At 36.5% G+C, this 20,841-nt stretch overlaps 1 non-coding gene across 1 annotated transcript; it reads right to left on the reverse strand.

Moving 5' to 3' along the window:
* Positions 1–8,265: 8,265 nt before the first annotated feature.
* Positions 8,266–8,373, reverse strand: LOC148575076 (small nucleolar RNA R71). The gene has a single exon (XR_015905737.1). It is a non-coding gene; the product is annotated as a small nucleolar RNA R71 (small nucleolar RNA).
* Positions 8,374–20,841: the final 12,468 nt, after the last annotated feature.

The following is a 20,841-nucleotide window of genomic DNA, read 5'->3' on the forward strand; positions in this document are numbered from 1 at the left end:
TGGGAGGGTGCTATTCATCGACGTCAGGGACTGAGAGAACGATGGCACCGTGAGAGTGGGAAGAGGAGTTTTCGGAGCTGTGGAAAGGAGAAAGGAGGGAGTTACTGAGGTCCGTTACGGTTTCTTAGTGATTGGCAGCTGGGTATCTTACTGGAAGGGGGTTTGGTTTTATATGGAGTTTTTTAGTAAACCGGTTTGGTTTGGTTAGGGTTTTCCAAACCAGAACCAAAAAATTGAACTGAATCGCAAAAAAGCTGCAAAATATCATTTTTTTTTTATTTTTTGGTTTTCGGTGTTTTTGGCTTGGTTGATCGGTTTTATTCGGTTTGAATCGGTTTTGAACACCCCTAGCTAGAATAAACATTGTTGACCCCTCTATTACTAATTTCTATGCCTCTGAAATACGCTGATTCACCTTGTCCATGCCACACTATCTTTCCTGAAACTTAAACCTTCTTTTTGAACGGTGAGAAAAAGGGCTAGTATCCAGGAGAAGTGGTGCATGATTAGAACCATCCTCTTGTAGTTTAGTGACTGTTGCTTCCAGATAACTCCTTTCCCAATCGACTGTTGCCATAACTCTGTCCAGCCTTTCCTCTATTAAATACTTCCCCTCCTCCGATTTGACCAAGTAAACTCCTTACCAATCATACCGAGGTCCATAAGAATATTTCCATCAATGAAGTTGTTAGAATTCATTAATGGAAACGACTGGTTTAACCCCACCTTCCCATATTTCATGGTTTTGCTTTATAGCATTAAAGTCCCCAAAGATGAGAACCCTCCTATTAACTTGCTGAATCATGTTAGAAATCTTCCCAAACTGCCTACTTCTCATCTATTCCACACAACTCAAATATACTCTAATGAGTTACCACGTTTCATTCCTTTAGGGGTCTTTTACCGATGCAGCTATAAAGAAATTATTTGAGTTAATCACCTCAACCTCAGTCCTTTCCTTCCAAGCCAAGGCAAGACCACCTGCCAAACCCGCAAGATTACATAGAAACCAATTATTAAAACCGTAAGCTCGCAGTTTCTTTTCTACTTGTCGAGATTGGTTTTTGATTTTACATAGAAAATTAATCTCAGAGGAGTGGGATCTGCTTATCCCTTTTAAATTACAGAATGTCAAGAGTATCCTAAAACACTAATAGTTCCAAGATAGGACTCTTATAGAGCCTCGGGTGCCAATTTACGGCTGGTGCTCTCCACCTCAACAATGGCCTTTTGTTCCTCTCCCATACAAATCTTCTTCTGTGGATTCTCATTCTCCGTACCTCTAGAAACGCTTTTAACTCCACTTTTGGCTAAATAGTTGCTGGTTCCACGTCGTGCCATTCACTTCACTCTAGAAATCTTTATTGTTTTATCATTAGAAGTGACTGTAGAGTATGCTAACAACATGTTAGGTTGAGGAGGTACCTCATTCAAGACATTATGGCCTTCTGACACCAGTTCTTTATCCATCTCCACTTATCTATTGTTCTCATTATTTTTTAATTTAACAATGTGAGTTGATTCAGTATCACTAGACTCTTCTTATTGCCCCTTCATTGAAAGACCCGAGAAGCTATTTAGTAGCCACGAGGGCATTGGTTTTTTCTTTGGTTAGTCTCTTTTTTGCTCTTCCTGAGTGGGATGTAACTGATTTTCAAAGTTATCTGATGCAATTCTTCTGCCTGTTTGGTCTTCTTTGATCCATTCACCTACCTTATCTTCTTTAATAGAATCCGTAGTAGAGTCTTTCATCAATATCAGGCAGATCCTTGCTTCGTGTCCTATTCTGGCATAGTATGTGCATAATTCGCCTACCTTTTCATACCTCAGCCCAATCTCAAACACCTTTTGCTCTGGTCCTGCCACCCTAGCATTGTCTTTGATGCATTTTGCTACATCAAGTTCTATTTTGGCCTTCACAATTATTGCTTCTTTACCTCTAACTTCATATAATCCAACCTCTAGTACCTTACCAATGCTACACCCTACTTTCTAGCCTTTTTCCACAGTTTTAAAACTCTTAGGGAGGCCCCAAAGCTGAACCCATATCGGGAACGAATGGATGGTCACCTCAGATCCTTGATCCGTTTCAGCCCACCTTTTCACATGGAGAACATAGTCTTTAAATAACCATGAAAATTCTTTTTCAATCTGTAATACGCCAAGCTCATATTTGAATAAAGAATTGAAACTGATTATTCCCTCGCTCTGCCACTCAAAATCCTTCAGGCCTTCCGGCCTTTCCTGTATTGCTTTGAATGCTCCGTCCATTGTACCAACCAAAAAAAATTTATCTACAAACAGTCTACCCATCAAGCTATTGGTACAAGCATTTATCCCTGATTTGATGTCGCCTTCTTCCAAAAATACCACATTTTCAGCTTCTCCCTCACTATCCTCAAGGCTGTCATGTGCTGAACCCCCTCCTGGATTCATGGTTTGGGTAGCATACGACTGATTTCAATTAGAACACTATAACTCTAAAGTCTAAAGAGCACCAAAATCCTAGCAGAGCCCCAAAACCTTATCATGGCACTTTTAACTTTTGATTTATAAAACATATATTATGTTATATATTAAATATAAATTATATAATATAAGTTTTTTTTAGAAAGAATAAAACCAAAAGATGGTTCATGACATTACGCGTCTTGAAGATCACATTGTTAAATACCTTGAGCGTCAACCATATATATTTATTTTTTATATTTGTTCATTTATTGTTATTATTGTTGTTGTTGTTGTTGTTGTTATTGTTATTATACTTTTTTTATTTGTTGCAGGGTTCAAAAAATTTGGAATCAAGATATCTTGACCAAGATACGTACAATTTCCGAGTTGAAGTGGAGTTACGGGATAGTGGATTCTTACTTTACACAATGCACTTATACATGCCTTGATTGAACGGTGGTGTCTAGAAACACATACTTTTCATCTTTCACATGGTGAATGCATGATTACGTTAGAAGATATTGTAATGATATTTAGAATCCCAACATTTATTATGCCGGTGTCTGGATTTACATATGGCAACACTGCTGGCCTCAAAAATGAATTTATGATGCAGTTTGGCATTGTACCTATGACAGGTGATCATAAAGGAAACGATGTCAAACTTGCATGGTTCTGCACCATAAAGTGGCGCATGCAGTTGGATACCACACTCAGAGAGACAGATGTATGTGAAGATCCACATATTATTTTTTTGGGACAAACTTATTTTGTGACAAGTCAGGATTGTAGATCCATTGGAAGTTTTTGCCCCTGCTCTAAAATATTTTTGAGATTAGGAGCTTTAGTTGGGGATCAACTTGTCTAGCACACTTGTATATAGCATTATGTCGGGCGTCATATTATGATTGTAAGGATATGGATGGCCCTTTGGCATGGCTATGTGTTTGGGATTGGAAACAGTTACCGTTCCTAAGCACCATTGCAACTGCAACAACACTTTTCGCTTGCCTGCAGGTAAAATTACTTAATATATATTGTTTAATATATAGTTTTTAAATATATTATTTAAATATATTGATTATGAATAATATACTATCATATTATTTTAGCTGGATTGATTAGCGATTGCAATTTCAGGGATACAAAAAGTTGATCATATCTCATATCAAGCAATTACTGGATGATATTCCTATAGACGGAGTAGGTTTTTTTTTTATATTTTTGTTTTGTTATGTTTTTTGAAGTTTGTATGGAATCCGTATAGTCATGATTGTATGGGGAATATTGTAGATCCAAATGACATCCTACAGCATCGTGCAATATGGAGCGCAATTGTGGCACTTGTATCTTTTGAGTGTATTGAGTGACATGCATCAGATAGGATAAAGAAGCCATTCAATTTGCAGCAAGAAGTCCCTTAACAACCTATTCAACTTGCAGAAGCTCATAACGTGGTTGATGAGCGGATAATTTATACGCTTTTTGACATTGTTTTTAGTATGTTTTTAGTAGGATCTAGTTACTTTTAGGGATGTTTTTAATAGATTTTGTGTTAAATTCACATTTCTGGACTTTACTATGAGTTTGTGTGTTTTTCTGTGATTTCAGGTATTTTCTGGCTGAAATTGAGGGACTTGAGCAAAAATCAGATTCAGAGGTTGAAAAAGGACTGCTGATGCTGTTGGATTCTGACCTCCCTACACTCAAAGTGAATTTTCTGGAGCTACAGAACTCGAAATGGCGCGCTTCCAATTGCATTGGAAATTAGACATCCAGGGCTTTCCATAAATATATAATAGTCCATACTTTGGCCAAGAATTGACGACGTAAACTGGCGTTCAACGCCAGCCTTCTGCCCAAATCTGGCGTCCAGCGCCAGAAAAGGATCCAAAACCAGAGTTGAACGCCCAAACTGGCACAGAAACTGGCGTTCAACTCCACAAATGGCCTCTGCACGTGTAACACTCAAGCCCAAGCCCAAGCACACACCAAGTGGGCCCCGGAAGTGGATTTATACATCAAATACTTACTCATGTAAACCCTAGTAGCTAGTTTATTATAAATAGGACCTCTTACTATTGTATTAGGCATCTTTGATCAGTTGTATACCATCTTGGAACGCATTGTTCTTAGACCAAGGGGCTGGCCACACGGCCATGCCTGGACCTTCACTTATGTATTTTCATACGGTAGAGTTTCTACACTCCATAGATTAAGGTGTGGAGCTCTGCTGTTCCTCAAAGATTAATGCAAAGTACTTCTATTTTCTATTCAATTCTTCTTATTTCGCTTCTAAGATATCCATTCGAACCCAAGAACGTGATGAAGGTGATGATTATGTGTGACGCTCATCATCCTTCTCCCTTATGAACGCGTGCCTGACAAACACTTCTGTTCTACATGAATTAAGCTAGAATGAGTATCTCTTAGATCTCCTAACCAGAATCTTCGTGGCGTAAGCTAGAATGATGGCGGCATTCAAGAGAATCCGGAAGGTCTAAACCTTGTCTGTGGTATTCTGAGTAGGATTCAATGATTGAATGACTGTGACGAGCTTCAAACTCGCGAGTGCTGGGCGTTAGTGACAGACGCAAAAGGATAGTAAATCCTATTCCGGCATGATCGAGAACCGACAGATGAATAGCCGTGCCGTGACAGGGTGCGTGAGCATATGATTCACTGAGAGGAGGGGATGTAGCCACTGACAACGGTGATGCCCTTGCATAAAGCCAGTCATGGAAAGGAGTAAGACTAATTGGATGAAGATAGCAGGAAAGCAGAGGTTCAGAGGAACGAAAAGCATCTCCATTCGCTTATCTGAAATTCCTACCAATGATTTACATAAGTATCTCTATCCCTTTATCCCCACTCTATGTTTTATTTACATAATATATTGTAACCCATATGAGTCAACTTAACTGAGATTTACAAGGTGACCATAGCTTGCTTCATACCAACAATCTCCGTGGGATTCGACCCTTACTCACGTAAGGTATTACTTGGACGACCCAGTGCACTTGCTGGTTAGTTGTATCGAAGTTGTGAACCATGGTATTGGCACCATGTTCTTGGCGCCATTGCCAGGGAAAGAAAGAGCCATAAACTTTACATAATTAAAGTGTAATCACAATTTCGTGCACCAAGTTTTTGGCGCCGTTGCCGGGGATTGTTCGAGTTTGGACAACTGACGGTTCATCTTGTTGCTCAGATTAGGTAATTTTCTTTTTATTTTCTTTTCAAAAATTTTTTCAAAAATATTTTCAAAAATCTCTCATATGTTTTTGAAAAAAAAAAAATAATAATAATAATAAAAATCTTTTCAAAATAAATTATTCTATGGCTTCAAAATTTTTAAGAATGAATTCTAGTGTTTCATGAAATATGTTGAATCATATCTGGCTGTAAAGCCATACCCAAACTACTTTGGGATTGGTATTCAACTAATCACTCCAGCCCATGTAATTATATGTTGCATCCTGGCTGGCTGTAAAGCCATGTCTATTCCTTTGGTAATGAGTATGTTAGGCTTGTCATGTCTGAATTACACTCATATTTTGATTAAAGCTTGGCTGGCTATTAAGCCATGCCTGACCCTTTGATTGGAGCTTTAAGACTAACATGGCAAGATTCCTGGAATTCATATTAAAAATTTTGGAATCCTTATTTTTATTTTTTCACAATAATTTTCGAAAAATATAACATAAAAATCCAAAAAATTTAGAAAATCATAAAAATCAAAAATATTTTCTGTTTCTTGTTTGAGTCTTGAGTCATATCATAAGTTTGGTGTCACATGCATATGCATCTAGCATTTTTCGAAAATTTCATGCATTCATAGTGTTCTTCATGATCTTCAAGTTGTTCTTGGTAAGTCTTCTTGTTTGATCTTGATGATTTTTTGTTTTGTGTCTTTTCATGTTTATGATATGCATTTTTCGTTTCTTAGAGTCTAAACATGAAAGATTTCTAAGTTTGGTGTCTTGCATGTTTTCTTTGCATTAAAAATTTTTCAAAAAATATGTTCTTGATGTTCATCATGTTCTTCAAAGTGTTCTTGGTGTTCATCTTGACATTCATAGCATTCTTGCATGCATTCATTGTTTTGATCTAAAAATTTCATGCATTGCATAATTTTCATGTTTTTCATAAAAATTTCAAAAATCAAAAAAATATCTTTCCCTTTTTCTCTCATCAAATTCGAAAATTTGGATTGACTTTTTCAAAAATTTTTTAAAATCAAGTTGTTGCCAATGAGTCAAATCAAATTTTCAATTTGAAAATCTTATCTTTTTCAAAATCTTTTTCAAAAATCAAATCTTTTTCAAAATTATTAGTTATTTTCGAAAATTTCAAAAATATTTTTCAAAAATCTTTTTCTTATTTTTATCACAAATTTTCGAAAATAACATAATCAATTAATGTTTTGATTCAAAAATTTGAAGTTTGTTACTTGCTTGTTAAGAAAGATTCAAACTTTAAGTTCTAGAATCATATCTTGTGATTTCTTGTGGATCAAGTCATTAATTGTGATTTTAAAAATCAAATCTTTTTCAAAACTAATTTCTATCATATTTTTTCAAAAATATCTTCTTATCTTATCTTTTTCAAAAATATCTTTTAAAAATATCTTTCCTAACCTCCTAACTACTTATCTTTTCAAAATTGGTTTTCAAAATTTGTTTCAACTAACTAACTAACTTTTTGTTTGTTTCTTAACTTTTTCAAAACCACCTAACTAACTCTCTCTCTCTCTAATTTTCGAAAATATCTTATCTTTTTCAAAAATATCTTTTCAAAATATCTTTTCTAACTTCCTAACTTCTTATCTTTTCAAAATTTGTTTCAACTAACTAACTAACTTTTGTTTGTTTCTTAACTTTTTCAAAACCACCTAACTAATTCTCCCTTTCTAATTTTCGAAAATATCTCCCTCTTTTTCAAAAATTTCTTTTTTTTTTAACTAATTATTTTTATTTTTGATTTCAAAAAAAAAATTTCGAAAAAAAATACTAAATATTTTTCAAAAACTATTTTCAAAAATCACTAACTCCTTTTCAAAATAATTTTCGAAAATTATTCCTTCTCTCTCATCCTATTCTATTTATTCATTCATATCCTAACATCTCATCTCACATCTCTTCCATTCGTACAGTTGCTTCTTCCTTTACATCACATTCTTTGTCTCCCCCTCTTTTCTTCCACTCACAAAGGGATCCCTATACTGTGGTATAAAGGATCTCTATTATTATTATTATTTTTCTGTCCATTCTTCCTTGTATGAGCAGGAGCAAGGATAAGAACATTCTTGTGGAAGCAGATCCAGAACCTGAAAGGACTCTGAAGAGAAAATTAAGAGAAGCTAAAATACAACAATCCAGAGAAAACCTTTCAGAAATTTTCGAACAGGCAGAGGAGATGGCAGGCGAAAATAATAATAATGAAAGGAGGATGCTTGGTGACTTTACTGCACCTAATTCCAATTTACATGGAAGAAGCATCTCCATTCCTGCCATTGGAGCAAACAACTTTGAGCTGAAACCTCAATTAGTTTCTCTGATGCAGCAGAACTGCAAGTTTCATAGACTTCCATCTGAAGATCCTTTTCAGTTCTTAACTGAATTCTTGCAGATATGTGATACTGTTAAGACTAATGGAATAGATCCTGAAGTCTACAGGCTCATGCTTTTCCCTTTTGCTGTAAGAGACAGAGCTAGATTATGGTTGGATTCTCAACCCAAAGACAGCCTGAACTCTTGGGATAAGCTGGTCACGGCTTTCTTAGCCAAGTACTTTCCTCCTCAAAAGCTGAGCAAGCTTAGAGCTGATGTTCAAACCTTCAGACAGAAAGAAGGTGAATCCCTCTATGAAGCTTGGGAAAGATACAAACAGTTGACCAAAAAGTGTCCTTCTGACATGCTTTCAGAATGGACCATCCTGGATATATTCTATGATGGTTTATCTGAGCTATCAAAGATGTCACTGGACACTTCTGCAGGTGGATCCATTCACCTAAAGAAAATACCTGCAGAAGCTCAAGAACTCATTGACATGGTTGCTAACAACCAGTTCATGTACACTTCTGAAAGGAATCCTGTGAGTAATGGGACGCCTATGAAGAAGGGAGTTCTTGAGGTTGATACTCTGAATGCCATATTGGCTCAGAATAAAATATTGACTCAGCAAGTCAATATGATCTCTCAGAGTCTGCATGGAATGCAAGTTGCATCCAACAGCACTCAAGAAGCATCTTCTGAAGAAGAAGCTTATGATCCTGAGAACCCTGCAATAGCAGAGGTAAATTACTTAGGTGAACCTTATGGAAACACCTATAACTCAACATGGAGAAATCATCCAAATTTCTCATGGAAGGATCAAAAGCCCCAACAAGGCTTTAATAATGGTGGAAGAAACAGGTTTAGCAATAGCAAACCTTTTCCATCATCAACTCAGCAACAGACAGAGAACTCTGAACAAAATGCTTCTAATTTAGCAAATCTAGTCTCTGATCTATCTAAGGCCACTGTAAGTTTCATGAATGAAACAAGGTCTTCCATTAGAAATCTGGAAGCACAAGTGGGCCAGCTGAGTAAAAGGATCACTGAAATCCCTCCTAGTACTCTCCCAAGTAATACAGAAGAGAACCCAAAAGGAGAGTGCAAGGCCATTGACATAAGTGCCCTGGCCGAACCTGTGAGGAGAGGAGAGGACGTGAATCCCAAGGAGGAAGACCTCCTGGGACGTCCAGTGATCAATAAGGAGCTTCCCTCTTGGGAATCAAAGGACTCTGAGGCTCATCTAGAGACTATAGAGATCCCATTGAACCTCCTTATGCCCTTCATGAGCTCTGATGAGTATTCCTCTTCTGAAGAGAATGAGGATGTCACTGAAGAGCAAACTGCCAAGTTCCTTGGTGCAATCATGAAGCTGAATGCCAAATTATTTGGCATTGATGCTTGGGAAGTTGAACCTCCCTTGTTCATCAATGAACTAAGTGATCTAGATCAACTGACATTGCCTCAGAAGAGACAGGATCCTGGAAAGTTCATAATACCCTGTACCATAGGCACCATGATCTTTAAGGCTCTGTGTGACCTTGGTTCAGGAATAAACCTCATGCCCCTCTCTGTAATAGAGAAACTGGGAATCTATGGGGTGCAAGCTGCTAAAATCTCATTAGAGATGGCAGACAGCTCAAGAAGACAGGCTTATGGACAAGTAGAAGATGTATTAGTAAAGGTTGAGGGCCTTTACATACCTACTGATTTCATAGTCCTGGATACTGGAAAGGAAGAGGATGAATCCATCATCCTAGGAAGACCTTTCCTGGCTACAGCAAGAGCTGTGATTGATGTTGACAGAGGTGAAATATTCCTTCACTGGAATGAGAACTCCCTTGTATTCAAAACTCAAGGATCCCCCTCTGCAACCATGGAGAGGAAGCAGGAAAAGCTTCTCTCCCAGCAGAGTCAACCAGAGCCCCCACAGTCAAACTCTAAGTTTGGTGTTAGGAGGCCACAACCAAACTCTAAGTTTGGTGTTGAACTCCCATATCCAAACTCTAAGTTTGGTGTTGGAGAGTCTCAACAAAGCTCTGCACATCTGTGAGGCTCCATGAGAGCCCACTGTCAAGCTATTGACATTAAAGAAGCGCTTGTTGGGAGGTAACCCAATGTTTATCTAATTCTTATTTTTATTGTTTTTCATGATTTCTTAGGTTCATGATCATGTGGAGTCACAAAATAAACAAAAAATTCAAAAACGGAATCAAAAACAGCAGAAGAAAAATCACACCCTGGAGGAGCGTCTGTCTGGCGTTCAAACGCCAGAACAGAGCATAGTTCTGGCGCTGAATGCCCAGAATGGGAGCATCCTGGCGCTGAACGCCCAGAACAAGCATGGTTCTGGCGTTCAACGCCAGAAATGGCAGCACAGGGGCATTGAACGCCCAAAATGGGCACCAACCTGGCGCTGAACGCCCAGAGTTGTGTGCAAGGGCATTTTACATGCCTAAATTGGTGCAGGGATGTAATTGCCTTGACACCTCAGGATCTGTGGACCCCACAGGATCATCTCAGGATCTGTGGACCCCACAGGATCCCCACCTACCTCATCATCTCTCTTCCCATTCATTATCATCCCTTCTGTTTTCCATAGACCACTCACATCCATACACCCACTACCTTCAAAATTCAACATCTCTCTCCCACCCAATCCCACCCATATGGCCGAATACACACCTCCATCCATCTCCTCCATATCTTCTTCTTCTTCTTCTTATATTCTTTCTTCTTTTGCTCGAGGGCGAGCAACATTCTAAGTTTGGTGTGGTAAAAGCATAGCTTTTTTGTCTTTTCCATAACCATTGATGGCACCTAAGGCCAGAGAAACCTCTAGAAAGAGGAAAGGGAAGACAAAAGCTTCCATCAAGGGTCTATAGCTCAGTGGTAGAATATTTGACTGCAAATCAAGAGATCCCTGAGATACCTCAGGGGATTCATTTTCTTCCACACAATTATTGGAAGCAACTAAGGGTGGAACATCAAGAGCACTCCATCATCCTTCATGAAATCAGAGAAGATCTAAAAAGCAATGAAGGAGGAGCAACAAAGACAAGGAAGAGACATAGAAGAGCTCAAGGACATCACTAAGGTGGATTCATTCTTTGTTCTTATTTCTTCTATTCTTTTTCGTTTTATATATGCTTATCTGTGTTTGTGTCTTCATTACATGATCATTAGTAGTTAGTAACTATGTCTTAAAGATATGAATGTCCTATGAATCCATCACCTCTCTTAAATGAAAAATGTTTTAATTCAAAAGAACAAGAAGTACATGAGTTTTGAATTTATCCTTGAACTTAGTTTAATTATATTGATGTGGTGGCAATGCTTCTTGTTTTCTGAATGAATGCTTGAACAGTGCATATGTCTTTTGAAGTTGTTGTTTAAGAATGTTAAATATGTTGGCTCTTGAAAGAATGATGACTAGGAGACATGTTATTTGATAATCTGAAAAATCATAAAAATGATTCTTGAAGCAAGAAAAAGCAGCAAAAAACAAAGCTTGCAGAAAAAAAAAAGGCGAAAAAAAAAATAGAAAGAAAAAGAAAAAAAAAGCAAGCAGAAAAAGCCAATAACCCTTAAAATCAAAAGGCAAGGGCAAAAAAAAAGGATCCCAAGGCTTTGAGCATCAGTGGATAGGAGGGCCTAAAGGAATAAAATCCTGGTCTAAGCGGCTAAACCAAGCTGTCCCTAACCATGTGCTTGTGGCGTGTAGGTGTCAAGTGAAAACTTGAGACTGAGCGGTTAAAGTCAAGGTCCAAAGCAAAAAAAAAGAGTGTGCTTAAGAACCCTGGACACCTCTAATTGGGGACTTTAGCAAAGCTGAGTCACAATCTGAAAAGGTTCACCCAATTATGTGTCTGTGGCATTTATGTATCCGGTGGTAATACTGGAAAACAAAGTGCTTAGGGCCACGGCCAAGACTCATAAAGAAGCTGTGTTCAAGAATCATCATACTGAACTAAGAGAGTCAATAACACTATTCGAAATCTGAAGTTCCTATAGATGCCAATCATTCTGAACCTCAATGAATAAAGTGAGATGCCAAAACTATTCAAGAGGCAAAAAGCTATAAGTCCCGCTCATATGATTGAAGCTCTGTTTCATTGATAGTTTGGAATTTATAGTATATTCTATTCTTTTTATCCTATTTTGATTTTCAGTTGCTTGGGGACAAGCAACAATTTAAGTTTGGTGTTGTGATGAGCGGATAATTTATACGCTTTTTGACATTGTTTTTAGTATGTTTTTAGTAGGATCTAGTTACTTTTAGGGATGTTTTTAATAGATTTTGTATTAAATTCACATTTCTGGACTTTACTATGAGTTTGTGTGTTTTTCTGTGATTTCAGGTATTTTCTGGCTGAAATTGAGGGACTTGAGCAAAAATCAGATTCAGAGGTTGAAAAAGGACTGCTGATGCTGTTGGATTCTGACCTCCCTACACTCAAAGTGGATTTTCTGGAGCTACAGAACTCGAAATGGCGCGCTTCCAATTGCGTTGGAAAGTAGACATCCAGGGCTTTCCAGCAATATATAATAGTCCATACTTTGGCCAATAATTGACGACGTAAACTGGCGTTCAACGCCAGCCTTCTGCCCAAATCTGGCGTCCAGCGCCAGAAAAGGATCCAAAACCAGAGTTGAACGCCCAAACTGGCACAGAAACTGGCGTTCAACTCCACAAATGGCCTCTGCACGTGTAACACTCAAGCCCAAGCCCAAGCACACACCAAGTGGGCCCCGGAAGTGGATTTATACATCAAATACTTACTCATGTAAACCCTAGTAGCTAGTTTATTATAAATAGGACCTCTTACTATTGTATTAGGCATCTTTGATCAGTTGTATACCATCTTGGAACGCATTGTTCTTAGACCAAGGGGCTGGCCACACGGCCATGCCTGGACCTTCACTTATGTATTTTCATACGGTAGAGTTTCTACACTCCATAGATTAAGGTGTGGAGCTCTGCTGTTCCTCAAAGATTAATGCAAAGTACTTCTATTTTCTATTCAATTCTTCTTATTTCGCTTCTAAGATATCCATTCGAACCCAAGAACGTGATGAAGGTGATGATTATGTGTGACGCTCATCATCCTTCTCCCTTATGAACGCGTGCCTGACAAACACTTCTGTTCTACATGAATTAAGCTAGAATGAGTATCTCTTAGATCTCCTAACCAGAATCTTCGTGGCGTAAGCTAGAATGATGGCGGCATTCAAGAGAATCCGGAAGGTCTAAACCTTGTCTGTGGTATTCTGAGTAGGATTCAATGATTGAATGACTGTGACGAGCTTCAAACTCGCGAGTGCTGGGCGTTAGTGACAGACGCAAAAGGATAGTAAATCCTATTCCGGCATGATCGAGAACCGACAGATGAATAGCCGTGCCGTGACAGGGTGCGTGAGCATATGATTCACTGAGAGGAGGGGATGTAGCCACTGACAACGGTGATGCCCTTGCATAAAGCCAGCCATGGAAAGGAGTAAGACTAATTGGATGAAGATAGCAGGAAAGCAGAGGTTCAGAGGAACGAAAAGCATCTCCATTCGCTTATCTGAATTCCTACCAATGATTTACATAAGTATCTCTATCCCTTTATCCCCACTCTATGTTTTATTTACATAATATATTGTAACCCATATGAGTCAACTTAACTGAGATTTACAAGGTGACCATAGCTTGCTTCATACCAACAATCTCCGTGGGATTCGACCCTTACTCACGTAAGGTATTACTTGGACGACCCAGTGCACTTGCTGGTTAGTTGTATCGAAGTTGTGAACCATGGTATTGGCACCATGTTCTTGGCGCCATTGCCAGGGAAAGAAAGAGCCATAAACTTTACATAATTAAAGTGTAATCACAATTTCGTGCACCAGTGGTCCTGACTAGACCAAAGAAAAAAGATTGGAGAGTTGAGTATTCTTTATACATTATGATGTGGACAAATCATTGGACCTTCGTTCTAGTTGGTGATCCTGTCCTGCACTATCAAACATCTGATAGGTATATACAACAGTATAGTGAGGCATATGGTGCTCACCTGTGGTTGATTGGTTATGTTCCACAGCCACAGCCACAACCACAACCCTTCATGCACTCACACCAACCGCCATATCTCTTTCCACACCCATACCCATAGTCACAACCCTTCCTGCACCTATTTCCATCGCCACACCCATTCACACAACCATACACTGAGCTTGACTCCTCATTCTTTACACAGTTATTCCTCAACTCACGCTTACTCCACATGCCGCCTTACCAAACATATTACCAACCCTTTATGTCACAACAGAGGGACACATCTGAGCAATCCTCAAACCACTAGCTGTATTAGTGGGTGCCTGAAATAGACACGTCGCAATGGATGAATGATTTGTTCTTTGATCTCACTGCAAGTGCAGCAATCCCAGCCACAACCTGTAACACCCTAACTTTTAGCACCTCATGATCGTACTAAAAGCTCAGGCGTTACTTACCTCTAAACCTTTTTATTCTATACTATTTTTATTTAATATTGAGCCTTCGCGAATACGAACCGAAACTTTCACCAAGAAAACAAAGAGTCGGTACTTTAAATCATTTAATCACAAAATTATATATATCCACGTAGCATTATGTACATAGACTTATTCAAAGACCCTCAAATATAATTTCTACCCCTCCAAAAACCAAAACAATAAATGACGAGAGGAAAGTAAAATCTAAGAACTCAACTTGTAAATAGAATCTTCTATGCTCTTGTAGTTTCGCACTAAGCCTTCGCACCTGTAGCTGAAAGGGGGTGGAAATAGGGGGTAAGAATTGGGGAGTTCCTAGTAGGGTCGGGGTGTATAGTTATATCCATTTTATATATACTTGGTCAGCAACAACAGTCAACAAAGTACAAACTAATTCAACAATTATAGAACACAAAACCCAATCACAAGCACACACAATTATAGAAAACACACTCACAAACAAATATGCGCAAACAAGTATGATGCATGTCAATCCCTAGTGCAGGTAATGAGCTCATCTGTCGGTTTCGACCCGCTCCTGACGAAACTCAGCAACATTTGTCTGAGTTTGGTTTCCAGTGTCATAACCTCTGTAAGCAACCTCTGTCTTACAGGTGCGACTCTCTTGAGCCGATGTATGCAAACATAACCTCTGTAAGCAACCTCTGTCTTACAGGTGAGGCTCTCTCTAACCAATGTATGTAGCGATAACCTCTGTAAGCAACCTCTGTTTTACAGGTGCGACCATCCCCTGGATTGGCCGATGTATCTTAAGAAGCAAATCTCGTTGGACTCACCACCATATCTCTGCTCGTTATTAGCAGGTACATAATCATCTTAGCTCGTTCTTTCTTTCGTTTCTTTTATTCTTACTCTCTGCTCTCTTATGGCAGAGGTTCTTTAGATTCTTTTAATCTTTTCTCTCTGCTCTTCTGTGGTAGAGTTTCTTTAATATTTTTCTTTCCTTTTCCTTTGTTTCTTCTTCTTTCTTTCTTATCGTTCATAATATAAATCATCTTCACATTGTTCCCTCGCCTTTCCCTAAGTGTCTTGTGGAAAAAAATTATAAAGTTCTTTAATTAAGTCTGTGTTCTCTAAAGCTTTTAGGATTAATTTGCTTGCTTGCTTACTCATTAATATTACACATTATAATATTCTTACAAAATAATATCTTTGATAAATACTAATTATATACTTTTAGCACCTCATGATCGTACTAATAGCTCAGGCGTTACTGATTTTCTTCAGCTTTTAATACGATCATGAGGTGCTAAAAGTTAGGGTGTTACACAACCTCCTGAAGTTGCCGAGAAGGCGCCACAATCTAGCCTACAGTCGTCTTGAATTTTTCTGGTCAGTTGTCTATGGATTCAAGACTACGACATCGTATCCCCTCTCCACGCTCTGGAGGGAAAGTGTTTGTTGACTCGAGATAGAGTTATTCAATCCAGAGTGTCGCTAGAGGGATTGGTAATAGTGATGCTGTTGATTTTTCTCAAGTGCAAGCGCCAATGGATAAGGATAATAATGATGGCGGGGAGGACAATGACGATGAAACCAATTGTGATGACAATGCAGGTAACAGTCCATTTATTAATGTTGTTAATGTTGGTTCTGCTGGTTTAGTGTATTTATTATTCTTAATTATTATTAAGGTTTGTTCTATCGGATTAGTGCTTATTATTATTGTTAGTGTTAGTTTTGCTGGTTTAGTGTATTAATTATTGTTAAGGTTGGTTATGCTAAATTAGTGTATTTATTATTATTAATTATTGTTAATGTTGGTGCTGCTAGATTGGTGTATTTATTATTGTGATTGTTGTTGTCGTGTAGTTCATGCGAAAGGTGTAGACGGTGTTAAAAGTTCCTATACTTCATATGTCCATGGTAAAAAGTATAATTTCAGGATTGATCTAGCACTCAAAAATGCAAATAGATATATACCCCTTTTACAATAAAAAAAAACCGTTAAAAAATGTATAAAATTTATGAAAGAGACGTTTAAAAAGTAATTTTTATAATTGTTGTTCATCTATTATTAAAAGACTATTATTATATTTTTTTTATATATTTTTATAAATTCACATCATGGAAGCAAAATCTAGTAAATCACTCTATTATTAAAAACTTATTTTTTCTTTTACAATTCTTTAGGTATATTTTTTTTTATTCAGAAAAGTACAATACAACTCCTATGTATTGTGAATTCACCTCCCGTGTAATGTAAATACGTCTCCCGCATATCAGATTTTTAATATTAAAAAAATATAATACACTCTCTACTTATTACATTTTTTAATATTTAAAAATTCATTACAACCTCCGCGTATTATTCAAAAAAGATTTTTAAAAATTTTTAGTGCAACAATCCCCCTTTACAAATTGCCCTGCCCTTAAAATTCTGTCAAATGCTATATAATCTAATAATTAAGTGTTATATAAAAAAATTTTTAATGTCTAACAAAATGAGCTAACAATTTATGGTCCTTATAATATTGATCACTATATTTGAATGATCTGTGTCGAGACACTTTAATTTTTATTTTTACTATTTTAAATAAAAATAGGAGATAATTAAATAAATATGAAATGTTGGGTATAAGAGATCAAGAGAGATCGAGAACGGAATAGAGAGCTGCCAGAGATGAGAGAAAATAAATAACAAAAGGGGTTAGAATTTAAAAATTTTATCAAATAATAATAATAATAATAATAATAATAATAATAATAATAATAATAATAATAATAATAATAATAATGTAGAAAGTAGAAACATTTGTCATTGAAGTAATCGAAATAAACCAATTCATAAAGAATGACAATGACTCGAATTCTTTTTAAATAAATAATTTAAATATTTTATTTACGAATATAGATAATTTATAGTATATTTATTGATTTTTATTTTTACACATATCTAATTTACAGTGTAAACGAATTAAAAAATTTTATATCTTGTTTATACTGTAAATGAGATAACACACGTCACTTAGTTCACATATCGTGTTTGCACACGTATTATAACACGTAACTTGTTTCGTTTACAATATAAACGAGATAAGGCTTAGACGTGCTTATATAAGAAAATCGTTCAGAACACCTCAAGTATCACTCTCATTTTTCCTTAACCTTCATTTCTCCTTTTGTCGGGCTTTTTTTTTTTATATATTTTTGAGATATTTGGACATTATGGCCCGCACAGATGCACGAGATAATGACATCAACTGACTGAATGCGACTTTGCATATTATGGGAGCGATTGACTTCCAGGTTAGCGTTGTTATTTTCCTCTTTTAAATAAATAAGCATATAATTATAGTTATGATTCTTTTATAGATTTAGTATTGTTATACATGTGTAAAATAGATTATGTTTTGGTAATATAAAATAGATTAGTTGGCATGTTATTAGCATTTGTTAGGTGGTGGAATGTATTCTTAGTAAATGTTAATTAATTAATTTAATTTAACTTATTAGTTAATTTAATTTATTTATTAAATATTTATTATATTTTTATTTTTTTGATTCAAATTTTATATTTTTAATTTTAATTTTGAATATGCTAGATAACTTGTTTTATTGAATATTTGTTAAAATGATGTTGTCTAAATTTTGTAAATGTTTGATTTTTAAAGTTAATTATTTTAAAATGTGAAATAATTGTTTATTATAAATTTTATCTTTTTATTTTAAAATCTAAATTTTTATTCTTGAAATAGATTTCTTATTGAAAAAGTTTTATTTTTTAACATAGGCATCACCTAGTACTTCTTAGGCGAGTAAGCCACACTCTTGCTGTAAAATCTGCAAAATTATAAAATTAAATTTTATAGTTTAGAATAGAAGAAATAATTAAAATATAAATTTTTACACTAATTTTAACGAATTTGGCCAAAAATTAGGTCAAACGGGCCAAACATATCAAACCGGACCCAAAACAGACCCAAGACCCAACCCAATTCAATAAAATAAAAGAGCTTCAGCTCTTTCTTCCCTCTCTCATTATGAAACACGCTGGAATTACAGAGGGGGAGGAAGAAGAACTCAAAACCATTGGTTCTTAATTCAATCTCATATAACTTTTGATCTGGAGCTCCGATCGCCGCACCGTTTGCAGCCACGCATCCACTGCGTCGAGCTCTACAAAGTCCAGTACTCAATTTGGTAGGAAAACTATATTTTTATTCTCATCCTCTCTTCTCCCAAATTCAAAATTCAATGATTTTGGTATTGGGATTTTTAGGTTATTTTGATGATTGGGGTCAAATTAACTTAAGAAATTTAGTGGGTCTTGCTCAATTGATGCATGAATAAGGTAAGAACTTCAAGTCCCTTATTGATTTGTGAATTAGCAAGCTTGAATGTTGATTATAATGATATGTTGTGGGATTAGATTGAATATTTATGATTTGGAGTGCATTGATAATGTTGGAAGCTTGATTGTTGAACCTTGGTGGCTGAAATTCAGTTCGGAGAGGCTTTGAGACTATGGACTCTTGAGGAACGGTTACCTCGAGGTGTCTTTGGGTTTTAAGAAGAATTGGTCAAGGTATGGTTTTGGTTTCTCGTATGTAATATGTAATATCGTGTGAAAACATAGGCTAGATGACCATAAGATAAGTTAAAATACATGTATGATTGGTGTTGTATGAGCTGTAGTGACGAATATATAATGTGTAGTGTGTATTGTTGTGAGATTTGATGCATGATGATGAATTATTTGAATTTGAAGGAAAATTGGTATCAGAGTGATTAAACTAGTTGGTGAAACATATGTTGAAATTTATTGGATTGGTTGACTAGCTACGATATGAGGATAGATATGTGTGTTGTTGACTATTTAATGTTGGATTATTAAGAGGAGAAAGTGAATTGTGAATGTTGATTGCAGATGTTGAAGTGTGATGATGATAATGAGATATAATGAGTTATGTTGCTTGATTTTGGATTGTTGGATTAGAAATAGAGATGATTGAGAAATTGATGTAATGGGGAGGGAATAGAATGGCAGTAGACCTGTTTTATTTATAATGAGTGTGGTTTTAAGGAATAATATTTTGGTTTTGAAATGAAAATTTGGTAAAAATGGAGGTTTGTAATTTTGATAAAAACTTGATTTTTGACCGAACTTTGACGAGCCATAACTCGGCTTCCAAACCCTCAAACTTTTCAAAACTTATCTTAGATGAAAATTAGGTCCATGAAGTTTACGCCGTTAAAAAATGGGCTAAAAATGATTTTTAACAAAGAAGTTATGTGCATCAAAAGTTTAGTGTGTAAAATAGATTCTGCAGCACTTAACAAATTTTTACCTAACCTGTAGAACTTGCGTACGTGAGCATGCATGCGACACGAGCATTTTATTCTGTTTTAGCTATCTCACGTACGCGGAAGGGTTGATGCATACGTGAGAGGTGAAGATTGATATGTCTGTGTACGCGGGCAAGTGCACACAACGTAAGCAATCAATTCGGGCCAAGGGGGCTCGCGTACGTGAGTTAGGAAAATTACACCTCCGCGTATGCGCAACATGGCATGCGTACGCTAGATCCTGTTTTCAGCAACATTGAGTTTTTGTGATTTAAACGTAATTTCAAACTTCTAAACCTCTATTTTTACTCTCTAAGACCCTAAAACTCAATTGTAATGATAGTAAAGGGGATTGAACTATGAAGGGGTGGTAATTTGGAGGTGAAGAAAGGTTGTGAAGTGGTGAGTATGAGCTTGAGAAGTGCTAAAACGTAGAATACATGATCAATTAAATGAGATATTGAGTAATGGCTTTAGGGAAAGATGAGTAACTCCTATCCGAGATATAACTTTGAGAATAGATGAGTAATTCCTATGTATGATGCAATTTTGGAGGATAGACGAATAATTCATATCCGAGATGTAATTTTGAGGGTAGATGAGTAATTCCTATCCGAGGATAGACGAAATAATTTCTATCCGAGTCATGGCCTGTGGATAGATGAGTAATTCCTACCCAGGTTATGGTTTGAGGCACCTACCTGAGTAGACAAGTAATACCTATTCTGGGTTGGGTGAAATATCAGCATGGGAGACGAGTAATACATATTTCATGTTGTGGTGTTCTGTCCAGGGTTAGCTACTAGATATGTCGGATTTAGCTTTATAACCGACAGATGAGACTCATCAGCCAAAGGGTAGGCATGCATCATATGTATATGTTTGTTTTATTTGTTTGTGCATTTAATTGGGATTGCCGTTGTGAATCAATATGCTATTTGTCATACTTGTTACTTGTAATAATTGTACTCTATTTGTGTTTACCATTGTCTCTTTTGTTTGTCTT

Source organism: Arachis ipaensis, chromosome B2, assembly GCF_059453495.1.
Source record: "Arachis ipaensis isolate K30076 ecotype BB chromosome B2, ASM5945349v1, whole genome shotgun sequence".
NCBI classification, from domain to species: domain Eukaryota; kingdom Viridiplantae; phylum Streptophyta; class Magnoliopsida; order Fabales; family Fabaceae; genus Arachis; species Arachis ipaensis.